At 48.4% G+C, this 13,433-nt stretch overlaps 1 pseudogene; it reads left to right on the top strand.

Annotated features, from left to right (window-relative positions):
* The first annotated feature begins 4,195 nt into the window (after positions 1–4,195).
* On the top strand, positions 4,196–4,637 carry LOC146857397 (large ribosomal subunit protein uL29 pseudogene; annotated as a pseudogene).
* The last annotated feature ends 8,796 nt before the right edge of the window (positions 4,638–13,433 follow it).

Here is a 13,433-nt window from a genome sequence, read left to right as displayed (position 1 = left end):
TGTGTTCAAAATATTACGGCTCCCGTGAGCTAACGGGCTGACGAGCCCTGGTTCTGCACCTGCGCGCCATGAGAGGTATTTGACCTGTTTTAATTACATTTTGGCAGTCCACTCGGCACCCCGTTACACTGTCCTGCTCCCTGCTGACGAGAGGCAACTACCTCGAAACACGTGTCCAGGGATGGCTAAATGCAACACATACTATTTTCTTTTTACACATCGTGGCATAGGCGTACCCGCCGTCGCCACTACATTCACCACAGTCCTTTGGGGCAACTTGCTGGTGTGACGAGCAGTGTGCGACCAACTTGTGTTCAAAATATTACGCCTCCCGTGAGCTAACGGGCTGACGAGCCCTGGTTCTGCACCTGTGCGCCATGAGAGGTATTTGACCTGTTTTAATTACATTTTGGCAGTCCACTCGGCACCCCGTTACACTGTCCTGCTCCCTGCTGACGAGAGGCAACTACCTCGAAACACGTGTCCAGGGATGGCTAAATGCAACACATACTATTTTCTTTTTACACATCGTGGCATAGGCGTACCCGCCGTCGCCACTACATTCACCACAGTCCTTTGGGGCAACTTGCTGGTGTGACGAGCAGTGTGCGACCAACTTGTGTTCAAAATATTACGGCTCCCGTGAGCTAATGGGCTGACGAGCCCTGGTTCTGCACCTGCGCGCCATGAGAGGTATTTGACCTGTTTTAATTACATTTTGGCAGTCCACTCGGCACCCCGTTACACTGTCCTGCTCCCTGCTGACGAGAGGCAACTACCTCGAAACACGTGTCCAGGGATGGCTAAATGCAACACATACTATTTTCTTTTTACACATCGTGGCATAGGCGTACCCGCCGTCGCCACTACATTCACCACAGTCCTTTGGGGCAACTTGCTGGTGTGACGATCAGTGTGCGACCAACTTGTGTTCAAAATATTACGGCTCCCGTGAGCTAACGGGCTGACGAGCCCTGGTTCTGCACCTGCGCGCTATGAGAGGTATTTGACCTGTTTTAATTACATTTTGGCAGTCTACTCGGCACCCCGTTACACTGTCCTGCTCCCTGCTGACGAGAGGCAACTACCTCGAAACACGTGTCCAGGGATGGCTAAATGCAACACATACTATTTTCTTTTTACACATCGTGGCATAGGCGTACCCGCCGTCGCCACTACATTCACCACAGTCCTTTGGGGCAACTTGCTGGTGTGACGAGCAGTGTGCGACCAACTTGTGTTCAAAATATTACGGCTCCCGTGAGCTAGCGGGCTGACGAGCCCTGGTTCTGCACCTGCGCGCCATGAGAGGTATTTGACCTGTTTTAATTACATTTTGGCAGTCCACTCGGCACCCCGTTACACTGTCCTGCAACCTGCTGACGAGAGGCAACTACCTCGAAACACGTGTCCAGGGATGGCTAAATGCAACACATACTATTTTCTTTTTACACATCGTGGCATAGGCGTACCCGCCGTCGCCACTACATTCACCACAGTCCTTTGGGGCAACTTGCTGGTGTGACGAGCAGTGTGCGACCAACTTGTGTTCAAAATATTACGGCTCCCGTGAGCTAATGGGCTGACGAGCCCTGGTTCTGCACCTGCGCGCCATGAGAGGTATTTGACCTGTTTTAATTACATTTTGGCAGTCCACTCGGCACCCCGTTACACTGTCCTGCTCCCTGCTGACGAGAGGGAACTACCTCGAAACACGTGTCCAGGGATGGCTAAATGCAACACATACTATTTTCTTTTTACACATCGTGGCATAGGCGTACCCACCGTCGCCACTACATTCACCACAGTCCTTTGGGGCAACTTGCTGGTGTGACGAGCAGTGTGCGACCAACTTGTGTTCAAAACAGCGATCAAAGACAGAATCTCCACACACGCGCACAACAGCAAATCGCTCTTCAGTATCATCAAGGAGTTCGCCCAACTCACCAGCGAGTCCACTGACATCCCTCCTTCACAAGCCCTTTGCAACAAACTCAGCACCTTCTTCCACCACAAAACCAAGAACATTTATGACAACTTCGACGAAGACAACCAACACACTGAACCCTCACCAGCCAACCCGACACCCTAAATCCAACAATTGACAGCTGGACAGCCTTCACCACCGAAGACACACTGAAGACGATGAAGTCAATCCACTCCAGGGCCCCCGCAGACCCCTGACCCCATCACATCTTCAACAGAGACACCAACACCATCGCACCCATACTTCGCCACACCATCAACCGCTCCCTGGCGAACGCCTCCTTCCCCGATGACTGGAAACACGCCGAGATCAACCCCCTCCTGAAGAAGCCCTCGGCGGACCCCACCGCCCTCAAAAACTACAGACCCATCTCCCTGCTCACGTTCCCAGCAAAAGTCATCGAGAAAGCCATCAACAACCAACTCGCCACCTTCATCGAAGAGCACAATATCCTCGACTCCTCCCAATAGGCTTCAGAAAAAACCACAGCACAGAAACCGCCCTCCTCGCCGCAACAGACGACATCCACTCCCTCATGGACAGAGGAGAAACAGTAGCCCTCATCCTCCTCGAACTCTCAGCGGCCTTCGACACAGTCTCTCACCGCAGACTCCATGACGCAGGGATCCGGGACAAGGCCCTCGACTGGATCCACTCTTTCCTCTCTGGCAGAATGCAGTGGGTCAGACTCCCTCCTTTCCTCTCGGACCCTACACCAACCACCTGCGGAGTCCCCCAGGGATCCTCTCTCAGCCCCACGCTCTTCAACATGTACATAGCTCCGCTCGCCCCCATTGTCAGAACCCATGGACACAACATAATTTCATACGCAGACAACACCCAACTCATCCTCTCCCTATCCAACGAACCCAACGCAGCCTAAAACAACTTTCAAGAAGGTATGGAAGCTGGCGCCAAATGGATGAAAAGCAGCTGCCTACAACTCAACACTGACAAGACAGAAGTACTCATCATTGGCCCATGCCCCGATGCCTGGAATGACACCTGGTGGCCCCCCGCCCTCGGAAGCCCACCCACCCCCACAGACCACGCACGCAACCTTGCAATAATCCTGGACTCCGAGCTGAAAATGGACTGCCAGATCAACTCCGTCGCATCCCACTGCTTCCACACCCTCCGCCTCCTACGTAAGACCTTCAAATGGATCCCCCTCAAGCACAGAAAGACCATCACTCACGCCCTCGTCACCAGCATACTTGACTACAGCAACGCACTCTATGCCGGAATAAACAAAAACCTCACTTGCAAGCTACAGAACATCCAGAACGCCGCCGCAAGACTGGTCCTCAACCATCGTGGCCAGAATCACCTTCAAGATTCTCACCCATGCACACAAAGCCCTCCACAACACTGGACCAGCATACCTGAACAGCCGACTCGAACTCCACACACCCCAAAGAACCCTACGATCAGCCCAGCTCTCCTACGCCATGGTCGCCCGCACCAGAAAGACCAGATCGGGAGGCCGCTCCTTCTCCTTCCTCGCGGCCAGAGCCTGGATCGCCCTTCCGCTCCACCTCACACAGACAACTTCTCTCCCCATCTTCACGAGAAACCTCAAAACATGGCTCTTCGATAGACCTCCTTGATGGACTGGAACCTGCACCTCCCCTTCTCCCCAGCGCCTGAGACCCTTACTGGTGAGTAGTCGTGCTTAACAAACGCATGATTGATTGATTGACACCACATCTATACACTTGAATTTTGTGTTTATACTGACGTTTCCAGGTATACGATGTTATGTGGAATGCGGAGCAATAGCGCACAGTAAATCAAAGGTTGTAATAGGATAATATTTTGAGATAATGTAAAACAAGCAGGCATGCCACAGATATGTTGCAGTATCTTCTGCGTTACCCAAGGTGAGTGGTTGGATCTGGGAATCTCCTTACCAGTGGCCATGTCTGGCATCTGATGCTGTTTTTCTCATTGTTCAAGTTTGCTTTTATATGTGCAAAGAGTGGCAGTTTTTAGTGGAGAGGTCAGATGCATGTCTATCTCTAATCATGTATCACAACCCTTGCAGTTCCCTAGCCCTCACGCATGGACAGTTTGAACCATGGGTTGTTTGAGGCTTCCATAACTCATAGTTTGAGGCTAAAAGCTGTGAGGCTCCCTATTGTCCATGCCCGGCATCTTACCCAACCTAGACAAACACTTTCTGTACCATTATGATGCAGTGATCATATGGACCCTTTCTGGTGGCGGCTCACAGCAAATACGGCAACAATTAAGGCCCGTGATCTGCATGGTAAGAAGAAGGAAGATCTTCTGAAGAAGCTTGATGACCTCAAGGTCGAATTGTCGCAGCTCCTGGTTGCCAAAGTGACTGGTGGAGCTGCATCCAAGCTGTCCAAGATCCGGGTTGTCCGAAAATCCATTGCCAGAGTCCTCACAGTCATCAACTGGACACAGCAGGAAAACCTGCGGAAATCTTACAAAGGCAAGAAGTACAAGCCCCTTGATTTGAGGCCGAAGAAAACTCGTGCTTTGAGCAGTAGACTCAACATATACGAAGAGGGTTTGAAGACCCAAAAACAAGTTCGAAAAGACCACCTATACCCAATTCGCAAATTTGCTGTGAAAGCTTAAATGTGTTGTACAAAATAAAGGCTATATAATTGAGTAATCTAAAATATATATATATATATATATATATATCCAGGCTCATAGGGGTGTCCATACTTCAAGCAGCACTCGAACGCGGTTTAGCTTGTCCCCTTTCCATAGCTTTATTGGTATACAGGCAGCTTTCCTCGGTATTCTCATCGGCACACAACCAGAAGCCTGACGCGTTTCGTTAAGCAACTTCTTCAAAGGCAGTTAGGTTGAAAGAGGCAGTCGGGCCACACCCCCACATATATATATGGATCGTGTGGACAAGAATTACCACCATAATTATAAACATCTTAGCAACTAAAAAGAAATAAAGGTGGCACCTACAAACACGCCAAATACTGCTTACATCGGTCATGCATCCCTAACCTTTTAGTCTAATTCCCTATTTGCGTTATATTCAGCTGGTTTACAGCTCAATGCATTAAGCTAACATAACATTTGGCTCATCTCATGCTGCCTGCGTCATACCAGGCAGTAGGTCTGAAAGTCAAAATGTTAACTTTCAGCATTTCGGTATCTCTCCCCAGCTACCAGTCAGACTGATCATACTGCCCCAATCGTAGGACCTTTTCTTCCATTAAGGCTCAGGGGACAAAGGAGGGCACTTCACGCTCAGATCTTGCATTTGCTACACAGGATGAAAAACAATGCTTCTGTTCATTCTTGGGAAGCACACAGACGCTGCCGTGTCTTTTAGTTTCCCCCACACGGAACTTGTGCAAGGTTACATTTGTACACAGATCATTTAACCAAGGTGCAGTAGACAACTCGAAAAAGCCCCCTATTGCTTTTAATAACAGGATCAGGAGAAAATGTGCACAAATAATATGTGACAAGTGAGCATACACAAACCAGATTAGCTACAGAAATGAATCTACAGTTAACTTTAGAAGAGTACCTAGAAACAGTACCTGAGCACTCGCACCCATCCATTCCACAATAGTACGAGGCACATATAACATTAGCAAACATATAGAAAACGCATGCATACATGTGACACCAATAAGCCGGAGTTGATTCTTAAATTTTCAACCATTTTATTCCATAGTTTTGGAGCTTGACAGTGAAATGCTTCCTTGGGAGGTTTGTGTATTCTACCTTTCAGAATTACCAGAAGTGGCTGATGTTGTCATCTTGTGTTTCTGGCACCCCCTGTGGTTTACAAGTTGAAGTTTTTGAGTAGGTAGGTAGGTGAGTCGAGCTCAGTGCTTTATGAGTTACAGAGCATTTTAAAGTAAATTCTCTATCAAGGGGAGCCAATGAAATTATTTAAATTTTGCAGTGATGTGGCCTGACTTCTTTGAGCCAGCCTTAAGTCATGCTGCAGCATATAGGATGACGTTGAGAATGATGAAGTATTATTGGTTTATAATATGATCCATCCTAAAAACTCACTTTAATAAGCCTTACATTGATAAATGGGGTGGAGGCATGATTAGAATTTTCGAATCAGCACCATTAGCAATGCTCAATGGTTTAACAGTTGCCATGATTCCTTAATTGATAATTGTTATTTTACGCAGTGGTGGCATCCGCCGCAATGGTGGAGGAGCGTCGCCCCACTGTCTGGCTCAGAGCCAACTAATGTAATGAAACGATGTTCTTGCATCGTTTTATTTTGCATTAGCCAGTGCTGTAGGGAGGGGCGAGGCATAGGCATGGGAGAGAGGAGGAGAAGTGCTACGTGCACTCTACTCCCTAAGTGCTCATGTGTGTTTGGCCGTCCGTCTCAAGCTGACCAAACACACATGCGCACTTAGGTTTTCTCCAGCCCAGCTGCATTTAGCAGCCGGGCTGGAGAAACCCCACAGACTCCCTGGTCTGAGCAGGGTGTCTTTTGAGCCCACTCAGGCCAATCCCTGCGATGCTCTGCAGCATGGGGATTGGATGGGTGTCTATCCCAGGGGCAGCTGGGACCCAGGAAGAAGATGAGGTGGCTGACGGATGAAGGTAAGTTTTTATTTTTAAAATAATACAGTATTTCTAAACCCCCCGCGCGACCTCCCCCTGCCCACGCTCCCCCTCCCGCGCACCCCTTCCCGCCCGACCCCTCCCACGCTCCCCCTCCCCCACCACCCTTTATTCGTGGCAGCCGCCACTGATTTCACGGCCCTAGTTTAAAGTTTGTGAGACCTCTTTTTTAATGAGCATTTTGAGATTCATCCTCTACTACTGACATTGCATTTTAAGCATATGACGGGGGAGAGGGATTTTACCCACTCATGTAGGTACTCACCGTACATCTAGGTTGAGGAAGGGAATTCAGTTTACTGTTTTAAAATGCAATGAAAACTTGATTGAAAATTGACTCAATGTTTTAAGCCAGCATAAAGACGCCCCATAAGCAATTTGTCTATCTTACAATTGCGTGAAACCTTCATTTCTAATCTCCTGACAGTGATGCAATTGGAGGAAATTGTTAAACGGCCCTCATATGGGCATGGCTGTAATCCAGCCCTACCCATGCTTCAGCAATTGTAGGGGCACCTGTGGGGCAATGGCACAGCCATCTGCTCTCCGATGGGTGTCAAGACTTCTGCAGCTGGCATACAAAAGGTACTGGTGCAGCAGCCCTTTCAAATGATATGAGGGCATCAGGTCTGCATCATTGTAAAGTGGTGTCATGCTGCTGTGGTGCTGCACTGAGGCCACTGCAGTTGTGAGCATGCCCGCATGGCTCATATGTGTACTGTGTGTTGGTCTGCCAGTGCATCACTTCTACCCGCAGGGTGTCTTCAGCCATGACTGTATGCCAGGCTGCACCTACCGGGCAAGATTCCATGGGAAAGAACAGCGGGCAAGGCAAAATAGTGTCTGATCAGGGAGTATTAAATAATCATGACAACCATTGCCTGTGACAGGAGGACATTTATTTTTTATAAGGTGATAGCATTTTTATTGGGCAAATGATCAGTGCAGTTCTCCTTTCTAAATCACTATTGAAGCTCTGCTGCCTGGACCTGCTGTTCCTGGCCTTGCCTGTATGTAAGCAGGAAGCCAGCTCAATGAGTCCAGCAAAGCAGGCACAGAGACTTTAAGCCCTGTCTCCCCCTTCCCAGAGACTAGGACCCAGATTTGTTAAGGACTTACCTGTCATTTGGTGACGTAAGTTGACGCAAGACAAAACAAGTCCTTAAATGAGATTTGCAAAGCCAAGCAAGGGGCTATTTGCGTCGCTTCGTGTGACTTTGTAAAGAAATGTAACGCCTCGCAGCAGCCTGCGCTGCATTGTATTATATTTCGATGTCGTAGGCATTTGGTGTGGAGCGTGGGCGCTCCGATGCATCCACCCATGGAATCTGACACAATCCTAGATTTACAAAAGTGTGTAAACCTGGGACTGTGCCAAAATGGTGTGCCTACCACACAGAGGCATAAAGAGTAGAAATATGTTTATTTCTCCTCATTACTTCCTTTTTCCACGCCTGATGCATTCTGCATTACACATAGAAAGAGGAAATTGCCTCTTAGGATTGCTTTTGTGTAGGAAGGTATCTATTCCTGCACTAAAACAATCTTGCCTGTAACGCAGGACCCTTCCAGCATGACACAAGGGTGCCAACATTGCCACTAAGAAGCTACAACTGTGCTACTCAAGGCAGAGAGCTGAAGAGAACCATCTCTTAGTAAATAGGTCATTGTTCACCCCTATCTCATTATTGCAACATAATGAAGCAACTTTGGTTCCTTCCCTGTGTTGTGTGAACTTTTAGTAAATATGCCCTCAGATCTGGGCTGATCAAGAAACAGCTGTTACAAGTGCAGGAGAGATATGTGGTGTCTGTAAGAGGACAACACACATCTCCCTGCACCAATCTCTCCACCTTTTGTTCTTCAATTAACCACGATGGTTCCCTGTTGGTCCAGCTTCTGTTCATTTAATAGCTAGCTGGAGAGTGAGGCTTCTGTGATCTAAAGCATCACTGTGTCTGTATGCTTGCGTCTGTTGTACGGCTCATTCCTCATCGAGATTGGTTCTTCCCTGAGGGAGAAGCTGCTCATCCAGAACCTCAAGGTCTCTCAGGCAGCAAGATATCCACATTTTAGGAGACCAGCACCACTAAACCAGAACCAAGGAACAGGTTTCCAGCCATAAAAAACTCACTCACAGAACTCTGCTAACTTCAGAACTGGGAACTGCAACAAATGATGGACGTAATGCTGATTGATTCAAACATTCTCCACCAGTCAAGAGATCTGGGTTAAACCCATCGTTCTTTTGCCCACTACGCCACCCCAGTTTGGACCCAGCCATATGCAAATCAGTCTTGACCCTGTGCCTCATGGGAACAGTCCAGACCGAATTGCCAAGCCAGGTCCTCCCTGGACTGGAAACAAGCCTCCTGAGACCGGTTTCAGGGTATGTCACCCTGCTTCAGCTAGGCTAGCTTGAATCCAGTGGCACAGTGAGCAAGGGACCCACGTCTGGGCATACCCATCCTACTTAGGGCGAAAAGTGCAACTGCAACAAATGATGGACGGAATGCTAAATGATTAAAACATTCTTCCCCAGTCAAGAGATCTAGGTTAAATCCATTGTTCTTTTGCCCAATACGCCCCCCCAGTTAGGACCCAGCCATATGCAAATCAGTTTTGACCCCGTGCCTCATGGGAGCAGTCCAGACCAAACTGCCAAGCCAGGTCCTCCCTGGACAGGAAACAAGCATCCTGGGACCGGTTTCAGGATATGTTACCCTTCTTCAGCCAGGCTAGCTTGAATCCAGTGGCACAGTGAGAAAGGGACCCATGTCTGGGCATACCCATCCCACTTAGGGCGAAAAGTGTAACTGCAAAAAACGATGGACGGAATGCTGAATGATTCAAAACATTCTTCCCCAGTCAAGAGATCTGGGTATAATCCATCGTTCGTTTGCCCACTACACAACCCTAGTTTGGACCCAGCCATATGCAAATCAGTCTTGACCCTGTGTCTCATGGGAACAGTCCAGACCGAACTGCCAAGCCAGGTCCTCCCTGGACCGGAAACAAGAATCCTGGGACCGGTTTCAGGGTATGTCACCCTTCTTCAGCTAGGCTAGCTTGAATCCAGTGGCACAGTGAACAAGGGACCCATGTCTGGGCATACCCATCCCACTTAGGGCGAAAAGTGTAACTGCAAAAAACGATGGACGGAATGCTGAATGATTCAAAACATTCTCCCCCAGTCAAGAGATCTGGGTTAAGTCCATCGTTCTTTTGCCCAATACGCCACCCCAGTTTGGACCCAGCCATATGCAAATCAGTCTTGACCCTGTGCCTCATGGGAACAGTCCACACCAAACTGCCAAGCCAGGTCCTCCCTGGACAGGAAACAAGCATCCTGGGACCGGTTTCAGGGTATGTCACCGTTCTTCAGCTAGGCTAGCTTGAATCCAGTGGCACAGTGAGAAAGGGACCCATGTCTGGGCATACCCATCCCACTTAGGGCGAAAAGTGTAACTGTAAGAAACGATGGCCGGAATGCTGAATGATTCAAAACATTCTTCCCCAGTCAAGAGATCTGGGTTAAATACATCGTTCTTTTGCCCACTACGCAACCCTAGTTTGGACCCAGCCATATGCAAATCAGTCTTGACCTTGTGTCTCATGGGAACAGTCCAGACCGAACTGCCAAGCCAGGTCCTCCCTGGACCGGAAACAAGAATCCTGGGACCGGTTTCAGGGTATGCCACCCTTCTTCAGCCAGGCTAGCTTGAATCTAGTGGCACAGTGAGCAAGGGACCCACGTCTGGGCATACCCATCCCACTTAAGGTGAAAAGTGTAACTGCAACAAATGATGGACGGAATGCTGAATGATTCAAACATTCTCCCCCAGTCAAGAGATCTGGGTTAAATCCATTGTTCTTTAGCCCACTACGCCACCCCAGTTTGGACCCAGCCATATGCAAATCAGTCTTGACCCTGTGCCTCATCGGAACAGTCCAGAACTGGGAACCCCATTTGAATCTGGTCTAGGCCCAAAATCCTGGGATTCTGGGCAAATCACGTAATCTGCTCTTGCCTTATAAAAGAAATCTGATCTGGTGTAATGTAACCTGGTGGTCATTTAAAGTGTTCCGATGACTTTGGTCTACATTTGTGCTATGTAAAACTGTATTGTTTTAGTGTGTTGCTTTTCAGATTGTTCTGCTGTTCACTGTTGTTAGATCTGGCATCTTTGGCATGGTTTACCCCCTAACCTTTTGCCTTCAACCCTCCTGTTTGCTGACTTTGTTTTTGTTGGCTTTAGGACTCTGGACACTTTACTACTGCTAATCAGTGCTAAAGTGCTTGTGCTCTCTCCTTAAAAGATGGTAAAATTGGCTTATAACCGATTGGCATATTTATTTTACTGGTAAGTCCCTAGTAAAGTGTCAATGCCTGTTCCCTGGGGCCTGTAAATGAAAAGCTACTGGTGAGCCTGCAGCACCGTTCGTGCTACCCACTTAAGTAGTACTTTGAACATGCCTCAAGCCTGCCATTGCAACCTGTATGTGCAGTTTTAAACTGTCATTTCAACCTGACAAAGTTTGCCAGGCCCAAACCTTCCTTTTGAGTACATAAAAGTCACCCCCAGGGTAGGCCAGGGGCAGTCCAGATGGCAGGGTGCAATGTATTTTGAAAGTGGTACTTTTAAGATTTACATGCCCTTAAATTCGTTTTCACTACTGCAAGGCCTACCTCTCCCAAGGGACAAGACTGGAGTTACCTCATTACATTTAATAAACTGAAACTTCCAAATAGGAACAGGTAACTAATTTGTGTTTAGTCTCTTTGGAATTGCAATGAAAAATCCTAACTTACGGTGAAGGCGTATTTTAAATTCGAATTTTGAAAATGCGACTTTTAGAAATTTAACGATTTCCTGCCTTAGCCGTTTGGTGCCTGCAGCCTGTCTCTAGGTCACATGACTGGGTGTAGTTGACAGTTGGGCTTTGTGTATTCCTCCTAGACAGCCACACACACTAGGGAGCTTAGGTGTGCCTGGATGGGCCATTACCTGAAAGATGCAAGGTAGGAGCTGGGCATAGCCCTACTTGCACTTGAATAGACTGCGTCCTGCCTCTACACAAAGGACTGCATACCCCTTGTAGTTAGTCATTAGTCAGGGCAAGGGACGCAGGGCATCTGTGCACTTCAAAGGCAAACCTCTGGAGGGTTCCCCCACTTAAAAGGCACACCTGGGTATAAATACTGAACCTCAGACACCACTCTGCAGTACACTACTGGACCTATGAATACTCAGCCAGGATGAAGGACTGCTGTGGTGCTGATAGACCTTCTACTCTGCTGGACTGCTGCTCTGAAGTACTGCTGTCCTGATGTGCTGACCTGCTGTCTAATACCCTCTTCCCTGGGTTAGGACTGGACCTGCTCTGTTGAACCCAGGACTCCAGAGTGACTCCAAGGGCTGGTTGGCCGGCCTTATGACTTGAGCCTCAGAGACAGAAGGCTCCTACAACATTGACCCCAACACCTGGACTCTGCCACATGTGGGCTACCCTGCTAAGTGGTCCTACTCCAGGCCTGAAGCCTTGGAAGTGGGCCTAACGTGTTCTACTAGCTTCTGTGGATCCAGTGGAATAGATGCATCTTCTCTGCCGTGCGATGGAACCCCGAGCAAACCCGACTCATTATCACCGCTGCGTGGGTCTTCCCCATCGCAAAGACCTGCCTTGCATCGTACGCCAGCCCCGCTTAGGAACCGCCGCTGTACAACATTCTTAGCACAGGCCCTCATATCCCATCGAGGGCAACCTTGATGACGACGCCAGACTCCACACCGCAGCCTCTCAGCTCCTCAGAACCAACGTACCACCCTGACCGCACAACGCATCCTCGGCACCGGACTTCACATCACAAGCCCTCATCAACGGGATCCTCGATAACGATGCAGGACCTCACATCGTAGCTTCGTCGCATCTCAGAACCGACGCATTGCTATGGCTGCACAATGCACCTTCGACGTGGACCCTCGCAATGCTCCACAAACCAGGATTTAAGGTACATAGTACTGCGGGCCTAACTGAGTCCCTGTAGATGTCCTGTGCTCAATTGCAGCGGCCTGAATTTGTGACTTTGTCATGGCCTTGCGCAACTAGAAATCCACAGTTGGTACTTTGTGCTATATGGTGCAATGTTCACTAAAATCTTTAAACTGGCACATCTCTGGTACTACAAATTGGATTTTTGTCATTTTGGTATTGTTTTATTTACTAAAATATTACTCTATTTTTCTAATCTGGTGTGGGATCTTGTTAGTGTGGTGTTTTCACTTTTCTACTGTTTGAAGTGTTGACCAAATCCTTTACACATTGCCTGTGAATCAAGCCTGACTGCTCTGTGCCAAGCTTCTAGAGGGTTGAGCACAAGTTAATTGAGGGTTGGATTGTGCCTCACCCTGACAAGCATTTTTGTTACTGCTTGACCAGGGCTCACACCTCAGTCAGTCAACAACTCAATTTCTCACAACTATCACTTAATGAACACAAACAGTATAGACTTGCACAGCGAGGGCCCTGATTTTACAAGTGCATCGTGCTACATTCTATGTTCCCTTTAGGCTGCGAATATGTGCACACGCACAGCCTTACTGCTTCCAGCACCCAAATTCTCTCATGGAGCGTGCTTGTCCCTTCCAGGCTTTAAAGACATAAAAAGGAGGTGTGAAAACTCCCCTTGTCTATTTTTGTGGCAGGTGGCGCACCAGGAGGCCCAAAAATCCATCAATAACAAAAGGGGCTGTTTCTTTGATTTTAAGTTTGGAGTGTTTAATGAGGCCAGCAGCAGGCAATGTGAAAGAAACATATGTGTGATTGTTTTTAC

Source organism: Triturus cristatus, chromosome 3_2 (assembly GCF_964204655.1).
Source record: "Triturus cristatus chromosome 3_2, aTriCri1.1, whole genome shotgun sequence".
Classification (NCBI taxonomy): Eukaryota; Metazoa; Chordata; class Amphibia; order Caudata; family Salamandridae; genus Triturus; species Triturus cristatus.
The sequence above is the reverse complement of the archived record's forward strand: the minus strand, read 5'-3'. Positions and strand labels throughout refer to the sequence as shown.